Source organism: Stegastes partitus, unplaced genomic scaffold (assembly GCF_000690725.1).
Source record: "Stegastes partitus isolate 25-593 unplaced genomic scaffold, Stegastes_partitus-1.0.2 Scaffold258, whole genome shotgun sequence".
In the NCBI taxonomy this organism is placed as follows: domain Eukaryota; kingdom Metazoa; phylum Chordata; class Actinopteri; family Pomacentridae; genus Stegastes; species Stegastes partitus.
In genome coordinates, this window is record NW_007577989.1 from 496,893 (window position 1) to 513,208 (window position 16,316).

General features: G+C 40.9%; 1 protein-coding gene across 1 annotated transcript in view; it reads left to right on the top strand.

Moving 5' to 3' along the window:
- LOC103357516 (leucine-rich repeat and fibronectin type-III domain-containing protein 2-like) overlaps positions 1-16,316 on the top strand; it is a 77,338-nt gene that overhangs the window by 353 nt on the left and 60,669 nt on the right. Inside the window, exon 2 of the mRNA XM_008282101.1 lies at positions 3,208-3,297. The gene's annotated coding sequence lies outside the window, so the exon portion shown is untranslated. The remainder of the gene's footprint in view (positions 1-3,207; positions 3,298-16,316) is intronic.

The window sequence follows — 16,316 nt, forward strand, 5'->3', positions numbered from 1 at the left end:
TGACATCCAATATGTCCGCCCTGAGCCTCTCCTTGAGGGTGAAGAGCCACTTTGATTTAGTTTTTATATTAGTGCCAACATCACTACCTTAGGAAAAATGCCACTAAACAAATGTTCCAGGCACTTTATAAACGCTTTGTTACTGGTTTGCATTGAGTTCTAATTTATTTTTTTCAGATTAGTGCCATTAATATCACTACCCCAAGAAAAATGTGACTAAATCAGGGGTCTCAAACTCGACTTACCCGGGGGCCGCTGGAGGTAGAGTCTGAGTGAGGCTGGGCCGCATAAAGTATTCCAGATAAAGTACAACTGATCCAATCTTCTCAGTCTTTATTAATAACAATTCAGAACATGAAAGGTTCTTCAGAACATAAGCTTCTCTTACCTACTCCTTGCTTCCTCTTACACAGCTGAGCCACATTTTGCTTGAGGGAGAAAGCATTTGAGACCCTCAGTGTGGCTTGAAGATGCTCATCAGTAAGTTTGGACCTGTACTTTGACTTATTCAGGTTCATGGTGGAGAAGAGCTTTTCACACAGATAGAAAAAAGCAAAACAAAACTGGGTGACAGGACATATTTTCCCTCCACTCGGTGACACTCCCAAATCACGTTTCAAGTGACTTAACGATGCTAATTCGCTTTGCTGTTACGAGCCTGAGCTATGGTAGCCCACAAGTGATAATAAATATAAAACGCCCAGGGCAACGACTCACGTAGGTGCGTGTGAGAAAAATTCAGGGGCTGCGCTAATGTTAAACTTTGATGTCAAGTAGGGGGCCACAAAATATCGTTTCGCGGGCCGCAATTGGCCCCCGGGCCGCGAGTTTGAGACCCCTGTACTAAATGAACTTGCCAAGCACTTGTGTCAGTATCATGACCTCAAACTAAAATGTTTCTAAATATATATGTTTTGCAGTTTGTTACTTTTTCTTTTATTTATTATAAATTCCATTTTTTTTAAACCTTAGACAAGTTACCATACATAGTACCTTTATGAATCTTGATTTGCAACTTTTTTTTTAGTCACAAAAGTAAAAATATCTTGTAATATCCTTCAATAACACCCTTGGGTTGAAAATGTTCATTTTCCAGGTATTTCAAGGAGTTCCAAATAAAGGGTTAAACACAACTGGAAATATTTTAATGCAGAAGTATGACTGCAATATATCGACTTCAACACCCAGCATTACCCGTTAAATGAGGCTCGACCTCCACTACAGCTAACACATTGCGTGCACATCCCCCTGAAAGCAGTCCGTTCTACATTCTAATGGCAGCGCATTGATTCCTTGAGCACTTATGACCCTGAATTGCTCTCCGTCTTGCCTGTAACCCTTCAGGCTCTCTGGATTTGATTTCATCTGCTAAAACAGGATGTCCCCTCAGTGTTTTACTACACCACCATTTCATTAAGCCGCTGATTTGACATTCAGATTAAGTTCATATTTGTAAATGAACCACTTAAAGATCAAATTGATGATGTCTGACACAAAGAAACAGGAGCCAACAGATTTAAAATGCATTATGAATATTATTAATAGGCTTGTTGTGTTATAATGAAACTGCTCTCTCTTGGCATCTTTTAAAGTCTCAATTCCCTCAGTCATTTCGTGAGCTTGAATGTGCATCGCAGCGGGCTATTGCTCTAAGCAGTGTCTTTAAATGGGATTTGAGTGAAGAAAGCTAATGACAGCGGGTCAATAATGTGCTGTTTGCATTCTCTGGCAGCTACGCTTTAAAAGCTAATAATGACTTCATGAATGGGGAAATCTTTAATGATTTGCATCAACCTGCCTTCCACCTTCTCCGATCCTTTTACCTTAAATATTCCAATCAGAGACGGTTTGAGCAGAGTTCAATTCTCTTAGGCGAGCACGTGTTGCTTCCTGTGTTGCTGCCGATAACGCTGCGATTGACAGGCAAAGCCCAGCCTGGGATCTGCTAAAAAACTGAGGCTTAGGTTGTTCCTTTTGTACGGTCCCCTGCTCGCCTGAAAACTGTTTATGAGCGAGACCTGCCCTAGAAATCAAAGCACCATTGGGGGTGTGCTTGCGAGTTACCCACTCATCAGATTGACATCCTCTGTTAAGATCGCAAGGGAAGGGTGGGCAGGAAAAACACTGCAATGAATCTGAACTGAGGGAACGAGGTGTGTCATGAGTCCCCAGAGGGAGGCATGAAGGGAACAGGGGTGCAGGTTTGTGAATGTGCATTAAAGGGAGTCGGTTAATGGCAGAATCAACTAGAAAGGCTGCATCATGTGGTTCTAGCGTGGGAGGGCAAGCAGATGAGAGAAGTGGCACCCTTAGAAGGATGAGCATTGAGGGGAAAGTAAAGATGTTTACTATTACCAGAGGAACAACAAAGGAGTGGGCTGGCATTCATTTCCTTTACACCAGTAAAAGACTACCACCCTCACTCGTCACTTACAGGAAACACATGTTCCTTTTCTTGCAAGAACATTTGTTGCATGTAAATAAACCGGATCGTTTGTACAGCGGCTCGTACTTGAGACTGATATCGAACATATTAGCAGACATGTATGCATACACACCCACACACTTCCTCCCACACATATTTGCAAAGCAAACAAAGAACGCAGCTCCCAGACAGTGTGCTTAGACCGGAAAAGAGCCTGTAGGGACGACCGGCCACAGGAAAAAAAAAAAAAAAAAAAGAGGGAAAAGAGACAAATAATGTGTGTTAAGTCATTGCCGAGATTATAATGTCACTCGGGAGCCAGGGTCCCGCACAAACACCCCGTTGTGCTCTATTTCAATAATTTTCCATAAACCAATCTAATCTTCCCCCTCCTACACTGTGCTTTAAGGAGATTTTTATAAGCTTTTGTTTGAGAAGCAGATAATTCCTTATAAATCATAATAGCGTTGCCTGAATTGTAAAAGGTTTCATGGCTTAACGGCGTGATTGGCTCCCAGCAAATATGTGTAATAACACCTGTGCTGTGCCTTATTTCAGACCCCTGTCACAAAGCAGAGTTATTCGCATAGTCAAATCTGTAGAATATGTTGTGTAATTCCTTAATACACAGAGTCTGATTCAGTGTAATGTTCTCCAGCAGTTACATGTGGCCTCACACGGCCGCTGTTTATTCTGCACTTCACGTTCAATTCAAGGTGGTAATGCCAAATATTATTTTAGGATGTTGGTCTTAACAGCGTTCTCTTTTATTTTCCATCCAGAGCCTGATTCTTCATCTTGCTATTTGGGTGTGAATGTGTGGCCTTGAGGCATTTCCGAGGGACCATATGGCACAATACCACACGATATAGGTAAGGTTTGCCTTCTTTCATTGCATTTTTCTGTTTAACACAGACACACTGTGAAGCCTCAAATGACAGCTGAAAGGTTCCTTGACCTTCCTTATCTAAGCCCATACAAGGCAACCTCCAGCCTTGGAAGGAAATCCACTGTTTAAAGGACATTTCATGTGATAAAAGTGACAGAAACCTAAATAATTCGAGCCTGATTCATAGATTTTTATTGTGTATGCTCTCTTTCTTCTGTCAAGAAATAATATCGAGGATCTACAAGATTAAACAAAGTACAGTGCTCTCATGAATTACAAACGTATGCGACTGTCTCATGAAAATCAGATATCAGTGCAACACTGGGACATCAGCGAGTCTGGATCTGACTGAGAGCTCATTGATACTACGGACGCCCATATGGTAGCATTTTGTCCATCACAAGGTGGCACCACTAGTAAACATACTTTGCTTTATCGTCTATTTTACCTTATAAGGGACTATTATTTGAAGAGTTTGTTTGCAAAAAGATAACTCAATTTTTGTAGATTTTCAGAACACTCATTTTTTTGTTGTTTGCTTGAAATAATATGAATCAAACTGAGTGGATTTGACTCGGTAGAAATAACATGACAAAAATAGATATAGCATAAGTTTGATTGATATTGTCTCAGATAGACGATGAAAAAGTAGGTTTTCTGAAGGTTTGTGAAGATGGAGTTATCTGTTTTTGCAAATGAACTCTTCATTGACTTCACCGACTTTATTAATCCCAGAGGGAAAACAGAATTTCCCTCTGGGATTATTAAAGTCAGTCTTAGTCTAATTTACAAAATTAGCATCATTCTGTATTCAGAAAGTCTTGAAACTAAAGGTTGACCCCATAAAGTAATCAGGAAAATGTTTACTGATGTAATGGATTAGGTTTGAAGTTGGCAAATTTTCTCATAGACTTCTGTACAATCCGAAGTTTTTTGGAGGAGTCGCCCCCTGCTGGCTGTTAGAGAAAATGCAAGTTTGAAGCACCTCATTTTTCAGACCCAGAGTATATGTCAACTTTTATACACAGTATATAGTTAGTTACCACATGTGAAGAACCCAAAAGGCTACTCATATAATAGCTTGCATATTAAGCCTTGCATATTTATTCTATCATTGCGGTCACAAAGCACAGGGGGATACTCGATTGTATCAGCCAGAGGGGTGCAGAGGGACACTGTAGTGTAATTTGTTGTAAAGGTTAGGGTAGATTGCGTCAGACAGCGGAACTGATCCAATCGAGCACCATCCCAAAGCATTTCACTACTCCAGGCATTGTGTGCACATAGCCTTTCTCTTAGCTGGTGAAGAGGTGAACTAAAGGGAATTGAATGCTTTGTATCCTTGTGTAATTGACCAGCTACTATAACATGATAGTGTATGCAAATGTTATAGCTCCCTCTTTATATGGGGACCTTTATTGTGGTCTACAGGACGCATCACCAATTTTACACGATTAGCTCTACTCGGTTTGTGACAACAGTTGTAGAATATCTCCTGTACCTCTGCACGGAGCTTTTCAAAGCTTGAAAAAGAAATAAAAAACTCCTGATAATGTAGTTTTGTTCTTCAAATTCAGAACAAAATGCATCCAAACTGGAGCTGTGGAGGCTGACTAGATGGGCATTTACCAGGACGGTACAGTTATTTCGATGGATTATGGGAAATGTATTCCATCAATTGTGTATGTCAGTTAGTTTACCAGAGAATTTATTTTTGAAAACAATTGAATAGAGGATCTGGAGGAGTCTGACAAAAATTACCAAAGTGATGAAAGATGCTATCAGTAGCCTGATCATTAACGTGGTTACTGAAACAATCACTACGGTGTGTAGCAAGGAGGAAACAAAGTCATGTGGAGGAGCTGAGGGTTCCCAGCCTGCTGGGTTCCTATCCAGTGCATTCTCAAGGTTATTGTGTCAGTGTGATACCTATTTGTCACAGTTGTCAGTTTATCTAGACTGTCTGAATTTTTGGATCATTGTCAAATATAAATATAGGTATGGGCCATGTTTGTGTATTCCAACTTAACTGTGCCACTGACAAAACAATGCTGGTGCAGTAGCTCTTCTGGAGCTTTTGATCTTATCACATAATCTTTTCCAGCAGATGTAGTTGCCCACTTGTTTAAAGTTCCATTGTACACTAAGGACTTCTTGTTCATGTGGCTTAAAGGTTCAAAAAGTTATCAAGACTGTTGTTGGCAGGACATCTGAGTACAGTCGTGACTTGATAATCCGACCCTTAACAATCCGAAAACCTTGCTATCAGACAGGTTTTTAGGAAAAACGAACAGAACCCATGAAAAATAGCCTTAACATACCGACAACATTGGATTCCGACTCCAACATGACATTTTATGCCATGAATAAGAATAACAGCGTATTATCTGATTTAGTAATCCGACAGATTGGCTATGTTCAGACTGCAGGACTTAATGATCAATTCGAAAATCAGATTTTTTTGCAAGTTCGTTCATATTTCTAATTAAATGTGACTTGTAAGTGATTTCCTGGGTGAACTTCATACGACCCAAAAGTGTCCCGCATGTGCAAAAGAGGACACGACGATGTCACCTTAGCCAGTACTGCCTGTGCGTCCCGGACACTTCCTTCTGTCGGGATGAAAGTGTCCCCCCTGACCTCGCCGAATATTCTGATATTCATCATTGATTGGGCCTGAATATCCAGAGACCAGAAAGTGCTATTCGGACCAACCCTACTGGTTATTAGAACAACAATAATTAACAACAAATGACCCTTCAAGCATCAAGCCCTCCTCACCTCTGTCTTGACAATCCGACAGCCTTACTATCCGACATAAAAGAAGGTTTTACATTTAGTGTCAGATTATCGAGTCATGACTGTACTTATTTACGCTTAATGCTAAAGGAATATTTTGACATTTTTAGTTACAGTTAGATGGGAACAATGATGACACAACTGTGCCTGCAGTGTCAATGTAAAGATACAGCCTGCAACCAGATAACTTAGCACTAAGACTGTGGGCAGGCAGGGAGCAGCAGGCCTGACAGCAACTGCATTCCACCTTTAAAGCTCACCAATTAACAGCCTCTATCACCCGAACCGCTTCCTCCACTGACTGTATATTAAGACTGACAGAGTGAGATACAGTGACATCCATCGCTTTGCATTGGAGGCAGTTTGTAGCCCAGAGTTCAAATTTATTCTGTTGGCACCATCTTTCCATTTACAGCCAAGACCTTCCAAACCTTTTTAGACTGCTACGTACTTTAGCTACATTATCACAGGGTGATTTCAGAAGCCAGGCAGAGCAGCAGGCAGGCCAGCTGTCAATCACAGCTGTCAATCACCAGCCACACGGCTGACATCAAAGCCTTCTATAAGCCTTGACATCGTATTAATGGAGCAGTAATTACCAAAATGTCCACTAAGCACACTGACAGGGCCTGAATTTAGCAACTGAGATCATAATGACATGGTAAAAAAAAAAAAAACTAGTGACTTGCTGTGACTGTTGTATTTTGAAGAAGGAGTAGTGGCTGCTCAGAAATCGTTAAAGGGTCCTAAACACAGTCGTCCTACAACGTGAGTCAGCAGCTGGCTTTGACCATTGACGTACTGCCTATTTGGTATCGCACTACTATAATATTCTGTCAGCGTCTAACAGCCACCAGGTCACCAGCTGCCCTTTTAAAGTAGTACAAAGTTAGCATTGGGAATGTGAATGTTTGCACTTTTGTCAACATGCCTTCGATCGCTTAGATCCAACTAGATGGATCAGAGAGATAGAGTTTAGTACGAATAGGGGGAAAAACCCTAAAAAATGAATGGATATTAAGAGAATATTAAATGACATAAGTGGTAGCACCAGCCTTGTATATACAGTATATTGTTACCTATGGTACATGGTGACATATTGTGTAAAAGTTGTAATACAGACGTTAATAATGGACACCAGGAGGACCAGGTTTCACCCAGTGTCATCTCTGATACAGTCCTAGACTCTGTTCACTAAGCGCCTGCACTGGCTTCAGCCTCAAGCCTTGATAGTTGCCGCTCAGTTTTCCCCCATCGCAGGTCTTTATGCTGAGCTTAACTAATCATCTCCTGGCTCCAGCTTGACATTTTATGCATAAATATAAGTGTGGTATTACATAACACTCTGCAAGGAAAGTTCCCAAAAGGTTGAACTCGTTGGAAAGTTTGATACGAATGAGGCCAACTACCCAAAAGGAAAATGCTAATACAGGTGGTGTATTAGGGCTGCGACAGACAAAGTTAAGGTAAAAAAAAAAAGATCAATTTTAAATCATGTAATGCAGTCAGACTGAGTAAAGAAAGGAGCTTTCTGGTGGAAGTTCTCCAAAGGTCTAAGAATAGAGAGTGCTGAACAGATGGTGAAACCCTCTGGAGCGAATGTGTTGGACAATTATTGGGACTGTACTAAAATAACTGACAATGCACACACGAGGAACTACTTGTTAGTGTATGCAGGGACCAATTTGCCCTCCCTGTGAAGTTAAACGTACAGCAGTGTGATGATGATTATCAGTTCGACACAAGGCTTCAGCTGTTAACGATGATGTCACCGTTATAAAGGCGGCGTCACTGTGGAGCCTCAGCCAAAACTGTCCTACTTTCTTAATGAACTCTTTGAATCTCCTGCATCATGATGGATTTAAAGTGCTGCTCTCATCTTTTTGATACTTGTTCACACGGCGGGGGATGGGTGGGGGGGAGCTCATGAAAAAAAATGTCGATATTATGCGCAGAATAAATGTGCTACTTGATTTCTTTCATTCACTGCTTTGACTAGTTTGGCTTCAGTCTCTGTAAACCCTGTACCAAAACAAAGCAATGCTTAAACTCAGGCTGCGGGGGATTTATTTTGATCCAAAGTACGTCTCGCTTAAAGCATACAGTACTTGAAGGGAACGGAGTCGTGTCTGGCTTTTGTTGGCACTCAAAGAAACATGAAGAATACGAGAGAGGAGAGTCAAACTCATGTTACAAATCGTTTTACGGCGCTGCTTTGGCCCTGATGTGCCCCCTTTTTAAACATGAAAAGGCCTGGATTGGATGAATTTAGTGCATTATGTGATCACTTTATATGGACGCATTAATATAAAGTGTGGCTGTTAAAAATAAGATGTGTCTCCTCGGTGATTCATAAAGGCATATTTTGTGTCGCGTATTTTCATTAGCATCTTTCTTTTGGTGAAAGGAACATCCTAAGGCGAAGATGCCAAAATATAGTTCGAGAGCTTCTTGGACACAATGAGTGAAAGTTTTATGAATATTTTCTGACAACTAGTAAGTAGATCCGACAAACTCCAACTCAATAAAGAAGCTTCCTTCCTCTTTGGAATCTCTCAGGAAATCCATCATGCATTGTTTCAATTAGTTCCCCCCTTCATCCCATAATTCCACCAGTCTGATGTGTTAATGGAAACACATTTTGCACGTCCGCTGTAGATGTTAACTTTCAAATTACTGGAGCCCTGTTATAGTTAGATAACATCTACATTTTTTTTTTTTTTTCTTCTGCCTCATTGCATTTTTGTGTCTGAGGTACTTAAGATTCGCCCGGCGCAAGTGGCAGAAACAAGGCCGGCACCGTACACGTCGCTACCTTAAAGCTGCTGTAATCGATCTTTTTATGTTAACATTCGATCTAATGATGTGTGTAATGCAAAAGGTGTCACCGCGGGAAATGATCACCCGACTCCATGAATGTTAACTTACACAAAATTCTTCCATTCAAATTGATTATGGGTGTGTACATAATCTTATGTATCACATAAAAGAATCGACATATGTGCAGTTAAAGTCAGGTGGTCGGCTGCAGCCATCAGCATCTGTGGCTGATTCTCCCTCTGATGTGTGCTCCTCTGATGCAGTTTCCATTGAAAATGTTCCTTTGCATCATACATAGAAAAACTGCCACCTTGATGTCTAACACAAACACTGTGCATTATGTGTGTCTTCATCGCTGGTACTATGATGCGTGTGAACACCGCTTCTCATTTACTTTTTAATAAAAATTTAATATATAATACAGTTGTGACTCGATGATCCGACACTAAATGTAAAACCTTCTTTTATGTCGGATAGCAAGGCTGTCGGATTGTCAAGATGGAGGTCGAGATACAAGGAAGGCTTAATGCTTTTGTTGTTAATATTGTTTATATGTTAATTATGTTTATAGTTGTTATAATAACTATTAGGGCTGTGCGAATAGCACTTTCTGGGCTCAGTTAATGATGAATATCTGCATATTGGGTGTGGTTGGCGGGGTGGAAGTGGTTGAAACACACAGCACTACTTGGCTGCTGATGCCAGTTTGGTTAGCGATCACAGTTCTGTTTCCACCATCGGTAGCGGTGGTGCCAATTCCCCGCCGCCACCATCCATGTGTATTTCCGCAAACACTGAGCACTCTTGCTGCGTGTGACGTCATTGTGTCCTCTTCTGCGCATGTGGGACACTTTTGGGTCGTATGAAGTTCACACAGCAGATCACATACAAGTCGTATTTAATTGGAAATGTGAACGAACTCGCAAAAAAAATTGGATTTCACAAAAAAATTCTAATTGAGCATTAAGTCCTGCAGTCTGAACGTAGCCAATCTGTGGGATTGTTAATTCAGATAATACACTGTTATCCTTATTTGTGACATAAAATGTCATGTCGGAGTCGGAATCCAAGGCTGTCGGTATGTTAAGGCTATTTTTCATGAGTTCCATTCGTTTTTCCTAAAATTAAACCTGTCGGATAGCGAGGCTTTCGGATTGTTAAGGGTCGGATTATCGAGTGACAGCCGTATATTTTATTGCCTTTACAGAGCCTATGGCATGTCTATTGATTTTACAGATTTTCCTTTAGCTGCATTGTCTTGACTCTTGTTAGATTCCACATGATTATTAGATGAAATGACCTGTGAAGCCCACCTCTATTATCCAGTAGAAAAATACATAAAATCCATACAAAACCTTCAGGATCTATAAATGACAACAAAATGCTTGACAAACTAACATCTGCTTACAATGAAATCAACAAAAAGCAATTTTCAACTGCATCATCATATCAGCAAAAAACACAGAATAGCCACACCAGACAGTCTGTGTGTGAGACATCAGGCGTCGTTCCTCCGCTATGGATGACGCAACGGAACATTTTAACTTCCAAATCTGACGCTCCAACGAATGTGCTAAAGCCTGAAGTGATGCTTTGTGACTTCATAGCGTCAACACAATCTGCTACTTGCTCTGGTGGACCACCTGGCTGAACTTTTAACACGTGTTCTTTTTTTAATAATCGTATAATTTTATGTAGCAATTTAAATGTAAATGTAATTTAAACTGCACAACACTCTTTATGACATAAGCTAACATGTATGACGGCTGCCTGCTTCATCTTCTCCGCCACACAAATACACTGACTGCAGTTGTGTGCCGGAATTATTTCCTGACTCTGCAGTTCCCCTCAGCCCTTCAACAACAAACTAAAACCAGAGGACCTGAGAGATTAAAACCGCAGACTGTGCTCAACGGGTATGCTCTCTGTCACAATAGTCAGAGATGCTTCGCTGAATTACTGGATAAACAAACACAGATGTTCTTCTAGAAATATGTAGCATTAGTAAAACATAAAATCAGTAACTGACCAATAGAAAAGCAGATAAATAATCCATAAATTCTATTATTTCGTCTGACAAATGTAACCACGGTGTACAATGAACCTACATTTTCTTTTTTTTTTTTTAGGCTCCTCTCATGTTTGGTTTTCTTTTTAGCAATACCGTTTAAAGCACAGACCTAAACAGTCTGGAGCTCCAACAGACCGTCTGCAACACACTTGGTGCGAACAAACCCTCAGTGTTTGTGTCTTTCAGCTGAGCAGCCACATGCACGGGCAGGAAGCGAGAGGCAGGTGTGATGACAGGAGGGAGGGCTGCCGGTGGTGGAGATGGGAGGTGGAGGCGGCGGGTGAAGGCGGAGGTGGGGGGGGGGGACTGATCAGGAAATAGTGTAGGGAAATCTAATTTATTTTTCATACGCTGCTGAGATGGAATGTCATATATCATGCTATGCAGCAATTTTGTGCCAGTCCCAGGCTCACAAAAGATGAAAGAATAGTGATCAAAGATACAGAGAGGGAAGTCAGCAGCTGGAGTTGCTATGGGATCCACTTCCACCGAGAACAATATAAACTGTGTTGAATTAGTCATCCACTATACTGTCACTGTTGGTTTTCAGTGTGGTACAACTCACTTCAGACATCTAACAGTGTTAGATGTTTGAAGTGACATTGAGTGACTGAAGTGAGCCTTTTTTTAAAAAATCATAAATAGACACCAGAATTGAGAATGACTGGATAACCCTACTGCTTGTAATCCCTGGAATGTCTGCAGTGTTACAAAAGGGTATACAGTAGTGTCTTTATCAAAAAAAAAAAAAGCATGTAAAGATGAAAGCCACACATTGACCAGGCTGTACAATAAAGACTATGAGGACTTGTGTTTTGATATAAAAAGGATTTTTAGGTTGAAAAAAGCAGACATTGTCTCTGGGTCTGTTTTGTTTTGAGTGTCAATGAACAAACCCAATAATGTAAGCATGTACAGTTTTATGAATACCATGTTATGAATGACTGAAAATGGTCATTTTCATCAATATTTCAACTTGAAACACGTTTAAAAAAAAAAAAAAAAGAAACTGTAATTCTCCAGCCATTGTAGCTAGTGTTTGAAGCAGCAACGCCGGTAAACCACATACTGTATATAAAGAATGGATGTAACCTGCAGATCTGAAAAGGAAGCAAGGGTAGTTAAAAACATGCATTCAAACAACAGCCAGCAGGAGGCGACTCCTCTGGTGGCAACAAGAAGTCTGATTGTATAATCGTCTACGAGAAAGTGACCCGACTTCTTTCATATGTTGCTGTCGTAAAAATTTTCCTCATGAGTTTATGGTCTCAATCACTACTTTTAAGACTTAATCAATACAGAATGGTATTCGTTTGGTAAATTATGGTCCCACTTAGAGTAAAATAGACCACAAAGCAGGGCATGTTTTAGGGTGGGGCTACATTGTGATGTATAGGTTGTGACTGCATAACTGTGTCTAGTGTCCTCAGGTTCTTAGATCAGATCCACACCTGACTTTGTACGTCTAGTTTCAGAAGACCAAGATGACGACGGGCAAATGCTGAACTCAAGGCTTAAGACCTGCAGTCCACAAACCAATAGATGGCATCACAGTCGCTACATCCATCTTTTATATACAGTCTATGCAGTAAACTTTAATTTTGTCTACAGCTAGCTAACATGCTGATGTCAAGCAGGAATGATATTAATCATGTTTGCCATCTTTGGTTCATCTGCTGTCATGCAAACCGATTTTATTTAGTGCTGATGCAAAGTACATCTGAGACTGCTGCGAATATCACTTGTAGGTATTTGCTCATAAAGTGACGCACCAGACAAATTAAAATTGTACTCCGAATACTACTCTAAACACCTCCCGTGGGAAACATTGCTGTCTGCACCACATTATCTACCCAGTAGTTGCTGAGATATTTCATTCTGGAAGTAGTCGACCAACAGATAAGAACTGGCACCGATAGATTGCTTCTTTATTTTCTTGTTAATATACTTTAGATCAGTCAGACAGCAGCCAAGCATGTTTCCTGCCAGAACTAAAGCAATATAATGATGAGTTTTTTGGGACTTGAAATCCACGGTCTTGGACTTTGAATGGAAGGCGCCAGCACGGAACTTTGTGGACACACTTTTTACCTTTTGTAGTCGACTGCGGATACTTGACGAAAGACATAAATCATAGTGGAGTAAATTCTACTGATAAAAATTATTCATCAGGGTTGGAGGGCATCGACAATCACCAGTCACGAGCAGCGCTTATGAATGTTCATCGCACCAAAATGACCCTTTACCCTTTCTGGTTCCAGCCATCCTTTCAGCCAAACAGTGCTGTTGGCTTGCCGGAATATACAGAGAGCTCCACAAACAGATACCAACGCAGAAACATAAATCCCACTTGAGACTTGTCCTGATTTGCAACCTAACTCTGGACGCCTTAGACAAGACTTTAAACTTACTTTCTACAATGACTTTGTCTCGTCTCTGTTATTTCTGATTGGTGCATTGCTAAAAGCTTGCGCATTGCATATTAGAGGGTATTTTAAGAGTCCCTATCTTATTTCAAGATTGGAGGAGCGATCTTTGCGCTCCTGTTTCTGGAAATGAACTCCTCGGTGCTTGGCAGCAGAATGGGTAAGGCTGTATACTTAACTGCGCTGTCCATGGTTTTATTCCCAGCTGGCAAGTCATTTTTTGCTTACCCCACTGTTGTTTTTTAGCCGTAACGCCCAAAGAGGAATAAATTGCAACTCAGAAAGCAGCAGTGAACAAATGAAATAGTTGTATGTCTGCAAAAATAATTGAACAGGAGCCGGTACATGCAGCAATTTTGGGAGTTGTGTGAATGTAGGAGTCAGCCACTGTGTCTCTGCTGGAAAACAGAAAACTAGGTGTCCTACTGATTTGAAAGGTGAGAAAAGTGAGTGGGATAAATAAATAAATAAATAATAAGCTCTGAGAACTGTGAGATGACCTTGTAGTGTTTGCAGTGCAAATAAAGACAGAACTTTATTTTTTAAAGTTCAGTTAACTTCTTTTTTAAACACATGTACCGGCATAGGGCTGCAAGGTGGCTCAGTGGTTAGCATNGTGCAGTAGCTCTTCTGGAGCTTTTGATCTTATCACATAATCTTTTCCAGCAGATGTAGTTGCCCACTTGTTTAAAGTTCCATTGTACACTAAGGACTTCTTGTTCATGTGGCTTAAAGGTTCAAAAAGTTATCAAGACTGTTGTTGGCAGGACATCTGAGTACAGTCGTGACTTGATAATCCGACCCTTAACAATCCGAAAACCTTGCTATCAGACAGGTTTTTAGGAAAAACGAACAGAACCCATGAAAAATAGCCTTAACATACCGACAACATTGGATTCCGACTCCAACATGACATTTTATGCCATGAATAAGAATAACAGCGTATTATCTGATTTAGTAATCCGACAGATTGGCTATGTTCAGACTGCAGGACTTAATGATCAATTCGAAAATCAGATTTTTTTGCAAGTTCGTTCATATTTCTAATTAAATGTGACTTGTAAGTGATTTCCTGGGTGAACTTCATACGACCCAAAAGTGTCCCGCATGTGCAAAAGAGGACACGACGATGTCACCTTAGCCAGTACTGCCTGTGCGTCCCGGACACTTCCTTCTGTCGGGATGAAAGTGTCCCCCCTGACCTCGCCGAATATTCTGATATTCATCATTGATTGGGCCTGAATATCCAGAGACCAGAAAGTGCTATTCGGACCAACCCTACTGGTTATTAGAACAACAATAATTAACAACAAATGACCCTTCAAGCATCAAGCCCTCCTCACCTCTGTCTTGACAATCCGACAGCCTTGCTATCCGACATAAAAGAAGGTTTTACATTTAGTGTCAGATTATCGAGTCATGACTGTACTTATTTACGCTTAATGCTAAAGGAATATTTTGACATTTTTAGTTACAGTTAGATGGGAACAATGATGACACAACTGTGCCTGCAGTGTCAATGTAAAGATACAGCCTGCAACCAGATAACTTAGCACTAAGACTGCGGGCAGACAGGGAGCAGCAGGCCTGACAGCAACTGCATTCCACCTTTAAAGCTCACCAATTAACAGCCTCTATCACCCGAGCCGCTTCCTCCACTGACTGTATATTAAGACTGACAGAGTGAGATACAGTGACATCCATCGCTTTGCATTGGAGGCAGTTTGTAGCCCAGAGTTCAAATTTATTCTGTTGGCACCATCTTTCCATTTACAGCCAAGACCTTCCAAACCTTTTTAGACTGCTACGTACTTTAGCTACATTATCACAGGGTGATTTCAGAAGCCAGGGAGAGCAGCAGGCAGGCCAGCTGTCAATCACAGCTGTCAATCACCAGCCACACGGCTGACATCAAAGCCTTCTATAAGCCTTGACATCGTATTAATGGAGCAGTAATTACCAAAATGTCCACTAAGCACACTGACAGGGCCTGAATTTAGCAACTGAGATCATAATGACATGGTGAAGAAAAAAACTAGTGACTTGCTGTGACTGTTGTATTTTGAAGAAGGAGTGGTGGCTGCTCAGAAATCGTTAAAGGGTCCTAAACACAGTCGTCCTACAGCACGAGTCAGCAGCTGGCTTTGACCATTGACGTACTGCCTATTTGGTATCGCACTACTATAATATTCTGTCAGCGTCTAACAGCCACCAGGTCACCAGCTGCCCTTTTAAAGTAGTACAAAGTTAGCATTGGGAATGTGAATGTTTGCACTTTTGTCAACATGCCTTCGATCGCTTAGATTCAGCTAGATGGATCAGAGAGATAGAGTTTAGTACGAATAGGGGGAAAAACCCTAAAAAATGAATGGATATTAAGAGAATATTAAATGACATAAGTGGTAGCACCAGCCTTGTATATACAGTATATTGTTACCTATGGTACATGGTGACATATTGTGTAAAAGTTGTAATACAGACGTTAATAATGGACACCAGGAGGACCAGGTTTCACCCAGTGTCATCTCTGATACAGTCCTAGACTCTGTTCACTAAGCGCCTGCACTGGCTTCAGCCTCAAGCCTTGATAGTTGCCGCTCAGTTTTCCCCCATCGCAGGTCTTTATGCTGAGCTTAACTAATCATCTCCTGGCTCCAGCTTGACATTTTATGCATAAATATAAGTGTGGTATTACATAACACTCTGCAAGGAAAGTTCCCAAAAGGTTGAACTCGTTGGAAAGTTTGATACGAATGAGGCCAACTACCCAAAAGGAAAATGCTAATACAGGTGGTGTATTAGGGCTGCGACAGACAAAGTTAAGGTAAAAAAAAAAAGATCAATTTTAAATCATGTAATGCAGTCAGACTGAGTAAAGAAAGGAGC